Raw genomic sequence first — 14,191 nt, forward strand, 5'->3', positions numbered from 1 at the left:
TAGATATGACTCTGACAACTGACACGTACGTAAGCATCCTGTCTGATCACCTACATCAATCGTGTCCATTGCGCATTCCGGCGCACGTGGGCAATTCCACCGGCACAATCCAATACCCCACAATTCCAGAATTTCCAGAATGGCCCCAGGAACATTCTTACGAGTTTAAACACTTCTGCCGGCCACCAGTCTTCAGACATGAACATTATTGAGCATATCTGAGATGCCTTACATGGTGCTGTTCAGAAAAGACATCCATCCCTCGTATTCGTCATGCTGTGGCACTTCTGTGGACTCGCTGTGGCTCTACACGATATTAGACAAGTGTACCAGTTTCATTGGCTCTTTAGTTTATATATCTACCGTTCCATTCACGAAGAGCGCGAGGGAAAACTGAGATTTACGTGTTGGCTTATGACCTCTGATTTCTCTTATTTTACTATGATGACATTCCTCCTCAAGTAGGTGGGCGTCTTCAAAATATTTTCATCCTCTGAAGACAAATTAGGTGATTAAAATTTCATGACATGATCCTAGAGTAAAGAGAAATGCCCTTGTTTTGATTATTGACGACCGCTCCCCCCCTCCCCCCACCCCCATTCGTATATCATATCATTGACACCCTCTCTCCATTTCGCAATAATACAAGTGTTCTGCCCTTCCCTGAACTTTTTCGACGTTATGTGTCAATCTTGTCTGATGCGAATCCCACACCGCACAGGAGTACTCCAGAAGACGGCGGACATGAGTAGTGTGAGCAGTCTCTTTAGTATACCTGTTGCATTTTATAAGTGTTCTGTCAATGCAGCCTTACTGTATGATTAAATGATGATGGCGTCCACTTGGGTAAAATATTCCGGAGGTAAAATAGTCCTCCATTCCGATCTCCGGGCGGGGACTACTCAAGAGGATGTCGATATCAGGAGAAAGAAAACTGGCGTTCTACGGATCGGAGCGTGGAATGTCAGCTCCCTTCATCGGGCAGGTTGGTTAGAAAATTTAAAAAGGGAAATGGATACGTTAAAGTTAGATATAGTGGGAACTGGTGAAGTTCGGTGGCAGGAGGAACAAGACTTCTGGTCAGGTGTATACAGAGTTATAAACACAAAATCAAATTGGGGTAATGCAGGAGTAGGTTTAATAATGAATAGGAATATAGGAATGCGGGTAAGCTACAACAAACAGCATAGTGACCGCATTATTGTGGCCAAGATAGACACAAAGTCCAAGCCTACCACAGTAGTACAAGTCTATATGCCAACTATCTCTACAGATGATGAAGAAATTGAAGAAATGTGTGCTGAAATAAAAGAAATTATTCAGATAGCGAAGGGAGACGAAAATTTAATAGTCATGGGTGACTGGAATTCGGCAGTAGGGAGAGAAAGAAACATAGTAGGTACATATGGATTGGGCGTAAGAAATTAAAGAGGAAGCCGCCTGGTGGAATTTTGCACAGAGCACAACTTATCATAGCTAACGCTTGGTTCAACAATCATGAAGGAAGGTTGTATACATGGAAGAACCCTATAGATACTAGTAAGTATCAGATAGATTATATAATGGTAAGACAGAGATTTAGGAACCAGGTTTTAAATTGTAAGACATTTCCAGGGGCAGATGTAAACTCCGACCACAATCTATTGGTTATGACCTGTAGATTAAAACTGAAGAAACTGCAAAAAGGTGGGAACTTAAGGAGATGGGACCTTGATAAACTGACTAAACCAGAGGTTGTACAGACTTTAAAGGAGTTCATAACTGAACAATTGACAGGAATGGGGGAAAGAAATACAGTAGAAGAAGAATGGGTAGCTTTGAGGGATGAAGTAGTGAAGGCAGCAGAGGATCAAGTAGGTAAAAAGACAAGGGGTAGTAGAAATCCTTGAGTAACAGAAGAAATATTGAATTTAATTGATGAAAGGAGAAAATACAAAAATGCAGTAAATGGAGCAGGCAAAAAGGAACACAAACGTCTCAAAAATGAGATCAACAGGAAGAGCAAAATGGCTAAGCAGGGATGGCTAGAGGACAAATGTTGGGATGTAGAGGCTTATCTCACTAGGGGTAAGATAGATACTGCCTACAGGAAAATTAAAAGAAACCTTTGGAGAAAAGAGAACCACTTGTATGAATATCAAGAGCTCAGATGGAAACCCAGTTCTAAGCAAAGAAGGGAAAGCAGTAAGGTGGAAGGAGTATATAGAGGGTCTATACAAGGGCGATGTGCTTGAGAACAATATATTGGAAATGAAGAGGATGTAAATGAAGATGAAATGGGAGATATGATACTGCGTGAATAGTTTGACAGAGCAATGGAAGACCTAAGTCGAAACAAGGCCCCGGGAGTAGACAACATTCCATTAGAACTAATGACAGCCTTGGGAGAGCCAGGCCTAACAAAACTCTACAATCTAGTGAGAAAGATGTATGAGAAAGGCGAAATACTCTCAGACTTCAAGAAGAATATTATAATTCCAACCCCAAAGAAAGCAGGTGATGGGAAAATTACCGAAATATCAGTTTAACGAGCCAGTACTGCAAAATACTAACGCGAATTCTTTACAGAGGAATAGAAAAACTAGTAGAAGCCGAACTCGGGGAAGGTCAGTTTGGATTCCGTGGGAATGTAGGAACTCGTGAGGCAATACTGACCCTACGACTTACCTTAGAAGCTAGATTAAGGAAAGGCAAATTTACGTTTCTACCATTTGTATGCTTACAGAAAGATTTTGACAATGTTGACTGGAATACTCTGAAATTCTGAAGGTAGCAGGGGTGAAATAAAGGGAGCGAAGGCTATTTACAATTTGTACAGAAACCAGATAGCAGTTATAAGGGTCGAGGGACATGAAAGGGAAGCAGCTGTTGGGAAGGGAGTACAACAGGATTATAGCCTCTCCCCGATGTTATTCAATCTGTATATTGAGCAAGCAGTAAAGGAAACAAAAGAAAAATTCGGAGTAGGCATTAAAATCCATGGAGAAGAAATAAAAACTTTGAGGTTCGCCGATGACATTGTAATTCTGTCAGAGACAGCAAAGGACTTGGAAGAGCTGTTGAACCGAATGGATAGTGTCTTGAAAGGAGGATATAAGATTAACATCAACAAAAGCAAAACGAGGTTAATGGAATGTAGTCGAATGAAGTTGGGTGATGCTGAGGGAATTTGATTAGGAAATGAGAAACTTAAAGTAGTAAAGGAGTTTTGTTATTTGTGGAGTAAAATAACTGATGATGCTCGAAGTAGAGAGAATATAAAACGAATGGCAATGGCAAAGAAAGCGTTTCTGAAGAAGAGAACTTTGTTGACATCGAGTATAGATTTAAGTGTCAGGAAGTCGTTTCTGAAAGTATTTGTATGGAGTGTAGCCATGTATGGAAGTGAAACATGGACGATAAATAGTTTCACAAGAAGTGAATAGAAGCTTTCGAAATGTGGTGCTACAGAATAATGTTGAAGATTAGATGGGTAGATCACATAACTAATGAGGAGGTATTGAATAGGATTGGGGAGAAGAGAAGTTTGTGGCATAACTTGACTAGAAGAAGGGATCGGTTGGTGGGACATGTTCTGAGGCATCAAGGCATCATCAATTTAGTACTGGAGGGCAGCGTGGAGGGTAAAAATCGTAGAGGGATACCAAGGGATGAATACACTATGCAGATTCAGAAGGATGTACGTAGCAGTAGGTACTAGGAGATGAAGAAGCTTGCACAGGATAGAGTAGCACGGAGAGCTGCATCAAACCAGTCTCAGGACTGAAGACCACGACAACAACAACTGTAAATAAATCGCAATCGTTGCTTTTCGTTCTCCACAACATTGTCTGTGTAATCGTCCCAGTTCAAGTTATTCGTTATTACGATCACCAAGTATTTAGTTGCATTGACAGCCTTTAGATTTGTATCTTTTATCGTGTAACCGAAATTTAACGGATTCCTGTCAATACTTACGTGAATGAGTTCACTCTTTTCATTATTTGATGTAACTAATAATGTTCGAAAAGAGCACGTGTTCGAAAATCCTTTTGCAAATCAACGTTACTGTAGTTCTGACAATTACTCCTATTTCCCCTCTTGGGTATTGGTGTGATTTGTGTGACTTTCGAGTCGTTAGGTACGCATCCTTCGACGAGCGAACGGTTGCATACGATTGCTGTTGTATCGACATACTCTGAAACGCACCTTACTGTTCAAATGTGTGTGGAATCTTATGGGACTTAACTGCTAATGTCATTAGTCCCTAAGCTAACAAACTACTTCACCTGAATTATTCTAAAGACAAACACACACACCCATGCCCGAAGGAGGACTCGAACCTCCGCCGTGACCAGCCGCACAGTCTATGACTTCCGGCCGCGGTGGTCTCGCGGTTCTAGACGCTGCAGTCCGGAACCGCGGGACTGCTACGGTCGCAGGTTCGAATCCTGCCTCGGGTATGGATGTGTGTGATGTCCTTAGGTTAGTTAGGTTTAAGTAGTTTTAAGCTCTAGGGGACTGATGACCTAAGATGTAAAGTCCCGTAGTGCTCAGAGCCAGAACCATTTTGAACAGTCTATGACTGCAGCGTCTAAGACCGCTCGGCTAACCCCGCGCGGCGCGCACCTTACTGGTGTGCAGTCGCGACCAGAGGCCTTGCCTTTATGAAGTGATTTAAAGTGCTTCACTACACCGAGGATGTCTACTTCTAAGTTCCTCATATTTGCAGTTATTCTTGATTCGAATTTTGGAATATTTAGTTCGTCTTCTTTGATGAAGGAATTTCGGAAAACTGTGTTCAGTAACTATGCTTTACTGGCACTGCTATCCATAACATGACCGTTGTCATCACTCCAGTGAAGGTATTTATTGCGGTTTTACATGTAACCGAATGTCTCTGTATTTTCTTTGTGGAAACTACTAAATAGGTAGTAAGAAGGTATGCTTAGGACAATAAGATTGATTTAGAGGAGTTGGCAGCCATGGGAATCTTCTTTACGAGATCTGAACCAGTCACCGTTCAACTTATCGAATAATTACAGAGGTTGCCTGTAGCGAATCAGTACCTACAAGGTTATGAATTTCAGGAAGAGACGACTAAGTTTCACGTTATTTTCCTTGAAGAAAGAAAAAGGAGTTACGACCTTTCATGTTACCCGAACAGTGACGTCGTTACCACCTTGCAAAGTGTAGGTCACTAGGTTCGAATTACATCTGGGGCATTAATGTGGATTTGAAATGTTTCATTGTTGTGTATGTCGTTATAGACACATACATTTTATAAAGGCTAATTCCTGTCGATACAACCACTCTATTCTGTCATTGTCTGTTCGTTTACGTTCCATCTAATTGTCACAACCTATCTAAATGTCACAACATACGCTCTTCTAATTGTCTTCAAAATGCTTCTTGCTTGGGCGCCCTCTTCTTTTCTTTTCCAGCACTTTATCTTCAAGAATGTTAATGGTGAAATTGTAGCGTCTGATGATGTGTAGAGTAAATTTTATGTTTCTCAATTCTGTTCCCTTCAGAATTCTACTCCCTTGCTGTTAACGCAAGAATTAGTAGATTTTCATCACACTCGTTATCGCTAACTTATGTATTCATTACCTTGTCCTTCTGACGCTGGACAAAGCCAAACCAGCAATCTAAAAATGGAAATTGACGTTGTTCGTCAGTGAGGCATTACAGTATGACCCAGAAAATATAGAACTTTGAGTAAATTGCTTTATTGTCTGAACTGTTGTATTGTAACGAAACACAAGCTCTCTAAATCTCGAATTCACGTAACGCACAAACTTCATACTGCTTTCTCCTTGCACAAGCCCACCAGTGTATGTTAGTGATCGGTTCCCTGTTTCGAATAAATGGGACGAACCAACAGTTTTCTCTACTTTATTCGACGATTATCATTTGTCACTTGTCATAAGGTTATTTACTTGTGTGTAAAAGACAGTTTTAAATATGCAGCTTTGCAATATATACATTCGTACGAGGGCTGTTCGGTAAGTAATGAAACACATTTTTTTTTCTGAAGTCAGGCTAGTTCTACTCAGAATTCCTACAGACCATACTATTCCTCACTATTTTTTAGCCTCAAAACCATATTTTCCATCGTAATTTCCGTTTGATGACGTTACGCCATCTTACTGAGCAGGTCTGTATGCCCGCCCGCATGGCACCAGCCACCTGGCGGACGTGGAAGGAAACTTCTTGCTGTGCCAGTAACCTCCCCATCATCCAGGTACCGCTTCCTGCATAGTACATCCATCATTGGGCCAGATAGATGGAAGTCGGGAGGTGTGAGATTCAAGTTGTAGGGTGGATGAGGAAGAATAATGCATTGAAGTTTCATGAACTTATCTCGGTTGGACAGAGTTGTGTGATATCTTGCGTTGTCATGGAGAAGGAGATGCGTCTGGTTATTACCCGTCCATCACCTCGAATTGGAGTATATTAAATGTATTCACATTTGCAAATATGGACAACCATTAGCTGTAGATGTGAAATGCGACTTTACATCGTAATTAGGAATAACACAGACACTGCATTATCCGCCGGCAATGGGCAAGCGACATTCAAGCAAAATGTCCCCCCTGTAGTGGAAGTACATAACGGATGTACGAGTACAGGATGTAGACTCATGGTTGACAACATATGGAATATTGGATCTGGCCGAGAGTCTTGCACAGTATATCCAAATGGTAAGACGACCGCTCGTGATAGTGGTGTGGTGGTTGTTAGTGTTTAACGTCTCGTCGACAACGGGGTCATTAGAGATGGAGCACAAGCTTTGGTTAGGGAAGGATTGGGAAGGAAATCGGCCGTGCCCTTTCAAAGGAACCATCCCGGCATTTGCCTGAAACGATTTAGAGAAATCACGGAAAACCTAAATAAGGGTGGCCGGAGACGGGATTCAACCGTCGTCCTCCCGTATGCGAGTCCAGTGTGCTAACCACTGCGCCACCTCGCTCGGTCGCTCGTGATAAGTGGGAATTCCGGCTTCGAGTCCCGGCCCGGCTCAAATTATCGTTGTCTTAATTCCATTCTACTCCTGATGGTTGTCCATATTCGAAATTGTGAATACATTTCATGTATTTCATAACGGCTGTATTCGCCGCAGTGCTTGTCACTTTGGACATGTATGCATGTCCAGAGGAACTTTCCATCGTAATTCTGAATAACACAGATACTGTAATATCGTGTCATATCGATTGAGAGTGTTCGACGTTCCAATAGTGCAGGTGTCACATCTGTGTGCGGCCTGCTGGCACGCGGGAGGTTGGACAGGTTAGCGCGCCCTTGTTGCGATGGTGACAGGCGGCTCACGTAACGACTCACCGTGCTTTTGTTTACTGCCACGTCTCCGTAGACATTCTTTTTATTTTGAGTCGTCAGTCTTCTGATTGGTTTGATGCAGCCCGCCACGAATCCCACCCCAATCTCTTCATCTCAGAGCAGATTATTGACTCAATCTTCCCCTTGTCTGAATCACAGAGGAGTATTTCAGACATCAATCTCGGAAAGGCATTTGCCAATAAAGTTATATGATTCCCTGTAGAAACTACATTTTTATTTAATTCAACAGTAATGCTCAGAAAATGTTTGCAAGAAACTGTACATATATCTGATTTATCAGTAACAGAAATATTTTTACTACGAACTGACTTTATATCGTCGATCTTATGATGCTGATCAAACACTTCCTTTACAACTGGCAATATGGTTTATTTTTGTCCTGTGAGTTAGATATTCCATTTACATACCACATACTCTTTGCCTTTCTATTATTTTTAAACACCTTACAATACTGTTTGTAATAGGCTGCTGTCGCTTGATTCTGACTACTTCTAACGTTTTCATATAATTCCCTGTGTGTTCTAAATGATATCCTTATCCCACTAGTCAGCCACCTGGGCTGCCTCGTACTGCTAATACCCCTTTTAGAACGTTCTAACGGAAAGCAACTCTAAAGAACATGAGAAATGTGTTAAGGAAAACATTATATTCATCATCTAAGTTATCGGCACAAGAAACATCCTGCCACTCTTGTCCCTTGAAAAGATTTAAATAACACTCTAATGCTGTTGGATTAATTTTCCTACACAGTTTGTAATTATAAGTGACATTTGTTTGAGTACAAAAGCCTTTTAGTGTTAAAATTTGTGCATCATGGTCTGAAAGACCATTCACCCTTCTACTAACAGAATGCCCATTAATAATGAAAAATGAATAAAAATATTATCTAAGGCTGTGCTACTGTGCCCCTGCACCCTTGCTGAAAAAAAAAACAATCTACTTCATATTATATGAATGTAGGAGATCTCCAAACATCCTTTTTCTTGCACCATCATGTACAAAATTTATACTGAAGTCACCACACTAACTAATTTCTCATGTTTCCTACAAAGTGAATCAAGAAACCTTTCTAGGTTGAGCAGAAATGCTCTGGAGTCAGAGTTAAAGGATTTACAAACAACACAGTTAGAAGTTTAGTTTCACTAAATTCAACTGCCCCTGCACAACAAACATCTGTTCAATGGAGTGGCGTGATATGTCTGTGGATTCAAATGGAATACTGTTTTTTAGGTTCATAGAATCTCCCCCACCCAGCAGCGAACTCCTTGAAAAACAGCCAGCTGATGTGTATCCTGGTGAAGAAAGCTTCTGAATTGTCAAATTACTTAAATTGTGCTCCGACATAACAATAATTTCAGAGTCAACATCTATAAGCAGTTCACTAACTTTATCTATAATACCAATTATATTTTGATGAAATATGCTAACTTCTCCTCTACTTGGAAACATGACCTTCTCTGAAGGTGATTCCTTAGTTAGAGGGACTTCCTTTAAGCAGGTAAACCTATCAGCTGACTTCAGGTTAAAAAGGTGCAGTTCTAATACCAACTACTACAGGAATTTTTCCATGAGTGATCCCAACACCACCCACTACACTGTTACCTACAAGCTTTGCCAGCCTCGTCTTCCCATCTCCAAACATCGTTTTTCTAGCACCGTCATATACAAAATTTATATTGAAGTCACCACATATAACTAATTTCTGTTGCTTCCTTTTTTTTTTTTTTTGGTCATCAGTCTACTGACTGGTTTGATGCTGCCCCCCACGGATTCCTTTCCTGTGCTAACCTCTTCATCTCAGAGTAGCACTTGCAACCTACGTCCTCAATTATTTGCTTGACGTATTCCAATCTCTGTCTTCCTCTACAGTTTTTACGCTCTACAGCTCCCTCTAGTACCATGGAAGTCATTCCCTCATGTCTTTGCAGATGTCCTATCATCCTGTCCCTTCTCCTTATCAGTGTTTTCCACATATTCCTTTCCACTCCGATTCTGCGTAGAACCTCCTCATTCCTTACCTTATCAGTCCACCTAATTTTCAACATTCGTCTGTAGCACCACATCGCAAATGCTTCTATTCTCTTCTGTTCCGGTTTTCCCATAGTCCATGTTTCACTACCATACAATGCTGTACTCCAGACGTACATCCTCAGAAATTTCTTCCTCAAATTAAGGCCGGTATTTGATATTAGTAGACTTCTCTTGGCCAGAAATGCCTTTTTTGCCATAGCGAGTCTGCTTTTGATGTCCTCCTTGCTCCGTCCTTCATTGGTTATTTTACTGCCTAGGTAGCAGAATTCCTTAACTTCAATGACTTCGTGACCATCAGTCCTGATGTTAAGTTTCTCGCTGTTCTCATTTATACTACTTCTCATTACGTCCCTCTTTCTCCGATTTACTCTCAAACCATACTGTGTACTCATTAGACTGTTCATTCCGTTCAGCAGATCATTTAATTCTTCTTCACTTTCACTCAGGATAGCAATGTCATCAGCGAATCGTATCATTGATATCCTTTCACCTTGCATTTTAATTCCACTCCTGAACCTTTCTTTTATTTCCATCATTGCTTCCTCGATGTACAGATTGAAGAGTAGGGGCGAAAGGCTACAGCCTTGTCTTACTCCCTTCTTAATACGAGCACTTCGTTCTTGATCGTCCACTCTTATTATTCCCTCTTGGGTGTTGTACATATTGTATATGACCCGTCTCTTCCTATAGCTTACCCCTACTTTTTTGAACAGCTTGCACCATTTTATATTGTCGAACGCTTTTTCCAGGTCGACAAATCCTATGAAAGTGTCTTGACTTTTCTTTAGCCTCGCTTAGCTGTAACGTCAGAATTGCCTCTCTCCTGCCTTTACTTTTCCTAAAGCCAAACTGGTCGTCACCTAGCGCATTGTCAATTTTCTTTTCCATTCTTCTGTATATTATTCTTGTAAGCAGCTTCAATGCATGAGCTTCGATGCATGAGCTCTTAAGCTGATTGTGCGATAATTCTCGCACTTGTCAGCTCTTGTCGTTCGGAATTGTGTGGATGATGCTTTTCCGAAAGTCAGATGGTATGTCGCCGGCCTCGTATATTCTACACATCAAAGTGAATAGTCGTTTTGTTGCTACTTCCCGTAATGATTTTAGAAATTCTGATGGAATGTTATCTATCCCTTCTGCCTTATTTGACCGTAAGTCCTCCAAAGCTCTTTTAAATTCCGATTCTAATACTGGATCCCCTATCTCTTCTTCTATCACATCAGACAAATCTTCACCCTCATAGAGGCTTTCAATGTATTCTTTCCACCTATCTGCTCTCTCCTCTGCATTTAACAGTGGAATTCCCGTTGCACTCTTAATGTTACCACCGTGGCTTTTAATGTCAACAAAGATAGTTTTGACTTTACTGTATGCTGAGTCTGTCCTTCCGACATTTTTCGTCTTAGCTTCCCTGCACTTCCTATTTATTTCTATCCTCAGCGACTTGTATTTCTGTATTCCTGATCTTCCCGGAACATGTTTGTACTTCCTTCTTTTATCAATAAACTGTAGTATTTCTTCTGTTACCCATGGATTCTTCGCAGCTACATTCTTTGTAACTATGTTTTCTTTCCCAACTTCTGTGGTGGCCCTTTTTAGAGACGTCCATTCATCTTCAACTGTGTTGCCTACTGCGCTATTCCTTATTGCTGTATCTATAGCGCTAGAGAACTTCAAACGTATCTCGTCATTCCTTAGAACTTCCGTATCCCACTTCTTAGCGTATTGATTCTTCCTGACTAATGTCTTCAACTTCAGCCTACTCTTCATCACTACTATATTGTGATCTGAGTCTATATCTGCTCCTGGGTACGCCTTACAATCCAGTATCTGATTTCGGAATCTCTGTCTGACCATGATGTAATCTAATTGAAATCTTCCCGTATATCCCGGCCTTTTCCAAGTATACCTCCTCCTCTTGTGATTCTTGAACCGGTTATTCGCTATTACTAGCTGAAACTTGTTACAGAGCTCAATTAGTCTTTCTCCTCTTTCATTCCTTGTCCCGAACCCATATTCTCCTGTAACATTTTCTTCTACTCCTTCCCCTACAACGGCATTCCAGTCGCCCATGATTATTAGATTTTCGTCCCCCTTTACATACTGCATTACCCTTTCAATATACTCATTCACTTTCTCTATCTGTTCATCTTCAGCTTGCGACGTCGGCATGTATACCTGAACTATCCTTGTCAGTGATGGTCTGCTGTCGATTCTGATTAGAACAACCCAGTCACTGAACTGTTCACAGTAACAGGCCCTCTGCCCTACCTTCCTGTTCATAACGAATCCTACACCTGTTATACCATTTTCTGCTGCCCTTGATATTACCCTATACTCATCTGACCAGAAATCCTTGTCTTCCTTCCACTTCACTTCACTGACCCCTACTATATCTAGATTGAGCCTTTGCATTTCTCTTTTCAGATTTTCTAGTTTCCCTACCACGTTCAAGCTTCTGAAATTCCACGCCCCGACTCGTAGAACATTATACTTTCGTTGATTATTCAATCTTTTACTCATGGTAACCTCCCCCTTGGCAGTCCCCTCCCGGAGATCCGAATGGCGGACTATTCCGGAATCTTTTGCCAATGGAGAGATCATCATGACACTTCTTCAACTACAGGCCACATGTCCTGTGGATACACGTTACGTGTCTTTAATGCAGTGGTTTCCATTGCCTTCTGCATCCTCATGTCGTTGGTCATTGCTGATTCTTCCGCCTTTAGGGGCAATTTCCCACCCCTAGGACAAGAGAGTGCCCTGAACCTCTATCCGCTCCTCCGCCCTCTTTGACAAGGCCGTTGGCAGAATGAGGCTGACTTCTTATGCCGTAAGTCTTCGGCCGCCAATGCTGATTATTTATCAAAATTTAGACAGTGGTGGGGATCGAACCCGGAACCGATGACGTTTTGTTTATGAACAAAGACGTTACCCCTAGACCAGGGGTACAAACTAGACGTTTTACATGCATCTATGTATGCCTGAGGTTCTCTGGTTTTCCAAAAAAGAACAACAAAGTCAGGTCTCGGCTGGAACGCATCTTCGTTACAGACGCCATTTTGAAGGCGATATCTGCAACCGCGCTACCGAATCGGTCACAGTTTCGAATCATGCCTCGGTCATGGATGTGAGTGATGTCTTTTGGTTAGTTAAGTGTAAGTAGTTCTAAATTCTAGGCGACTGATGACCTCAGATGTTCCATAGTGCTCAGAGCAATTTGAACCATTTGAAGGCGGTGTATATTGCCGCAACCTATTGGGACTTTATAAAGATATTAGGGCTGAAGCAGGAATACAGCACGATGTCTCACAACAAATTACACCGTTGTTCAGTGGAAATCGGCTGAAAAAAAAGTTTTGCATTATTAATTGGACGTCCATCATATTTTAAATTTCCGTCGATCCTCGCTTGCTTTTCCAATAACAGTTCCCACAATCGATCAGTTATCCTGCTATGGTCTTTAACCATAGTGCACCGACCCTAGATTTTTGAGTCTGAATAAGTTACGTTATCTAAGTGCCAGCTCCCTTTTACAGTGCCGAATTAGGCACTTTACCTTGAATTGAGCTGGTTGGGCAATGTATCTGCAGTTTGTGACGCCTCATTTTATTTGCGGCGCTTATTTTCGCGGCGTAAATGCATGCTGCAGACGTGGACCGTAAAACTCCTCCCCCCTACAATATGGGAATTCCATCTCCGTACACAACAGCTTTGGCTCACGAGATATCGAGGAATTTCTCTCCTGTTCTCATATTCCGGAATAAACTTTGTTGACTAGACATGCTGAGAATAAAGAACTTCCTCTTACGGCTTAAAGAAACAATCCGAACTCTAACCTTTTTATGTTCACTACGTGAAATGACCGCCGGACGGACAACATATTTCAGTATACAAAGTGTTCGTTTTAACTTGAGGTAAGTAAATATATCGGGATTTTTATTCACTATTCTGATTCTATGCCAAAAAATGTGTACAGTCTATTTGAACCATTGTTTCTTATTCTTGGTGGATGGCGGTGTAATCGGGAAATATCAAGTGCCTTAGTTTTTGCAGTTAGGGGCTGACACATCTGATTTGAAATTTTATTTACGGTGTGAGTGTACCTCCCCCTGAACCAGTGACCTTGCCGTTGGTGGGGACGCTTGCGTGCCTCAGCGATACAGATAGCCGTACCGTAGGTGCAACACAACGGAGGGTTATCTGTTGAGAGGCCAGACAAACTTGTGGTTCCTGAAGAGGGGCAGCAGCCTTTTTAGTAGCTGCAAGGGCAACAGTATGGATGATTGACTGATCTGGCCTTGTAACAATAAACAAAACGGCCTTGCTGTGCTGGTTCTGCGTACGGCTAAAAGCAAGGGGAAACTACGGCCGTAATTTTTCACGAGGGCACGAAGCTTTACTGTATGATTAAATGAGGAAAGCGTCCTCTTGGGTAAAATATTCCGGAGGTAAAATAGTCCCTCATTCGGATCTTCGAGCGGGGACTGCTCAAGAGAGCGTTGTTATCAGGAGAAAGAAAACTAGCGTTCTACGGACCGGAGCGTGGAATGTCAGATCACTTAATCGGGCAGGTAGGTTAGAAAATTTAAAAAGGAAAATGGATAGGTTAAGGTTTAATAAAGTGGGAATTAGTGAAGTTCAGTGGCAGGAGGAACAAGACTTCTGGTCAGGTGAATACAGGGTTATAAACACAAAATCAAATTGGGGTAATGAAGGAGTAGGTTTACTAATGAATAGGAAAATAGGAATGCAGGTAAGCTACTACAAACAGCACAGTGAACGCATTATTGTGGCCAAGATAGATACGAAGCCCACA

This window comes from Schistocerca gregaria, chromosome 5, assembly GCF_023897955.1.
Source record: "Schistocerca gregaria isolate iqSchGreg1 chromosome 5, iqSchGreg1.2, whole genome shotgun sequence".
Classification (NCBI taxonomy): domain Eukaryota; kingdom Metazoa; phylum Arthropoda; class Insecta; order Orthoptera; family Acrididae; genus Schistocerca; species Schistocerca gregaria.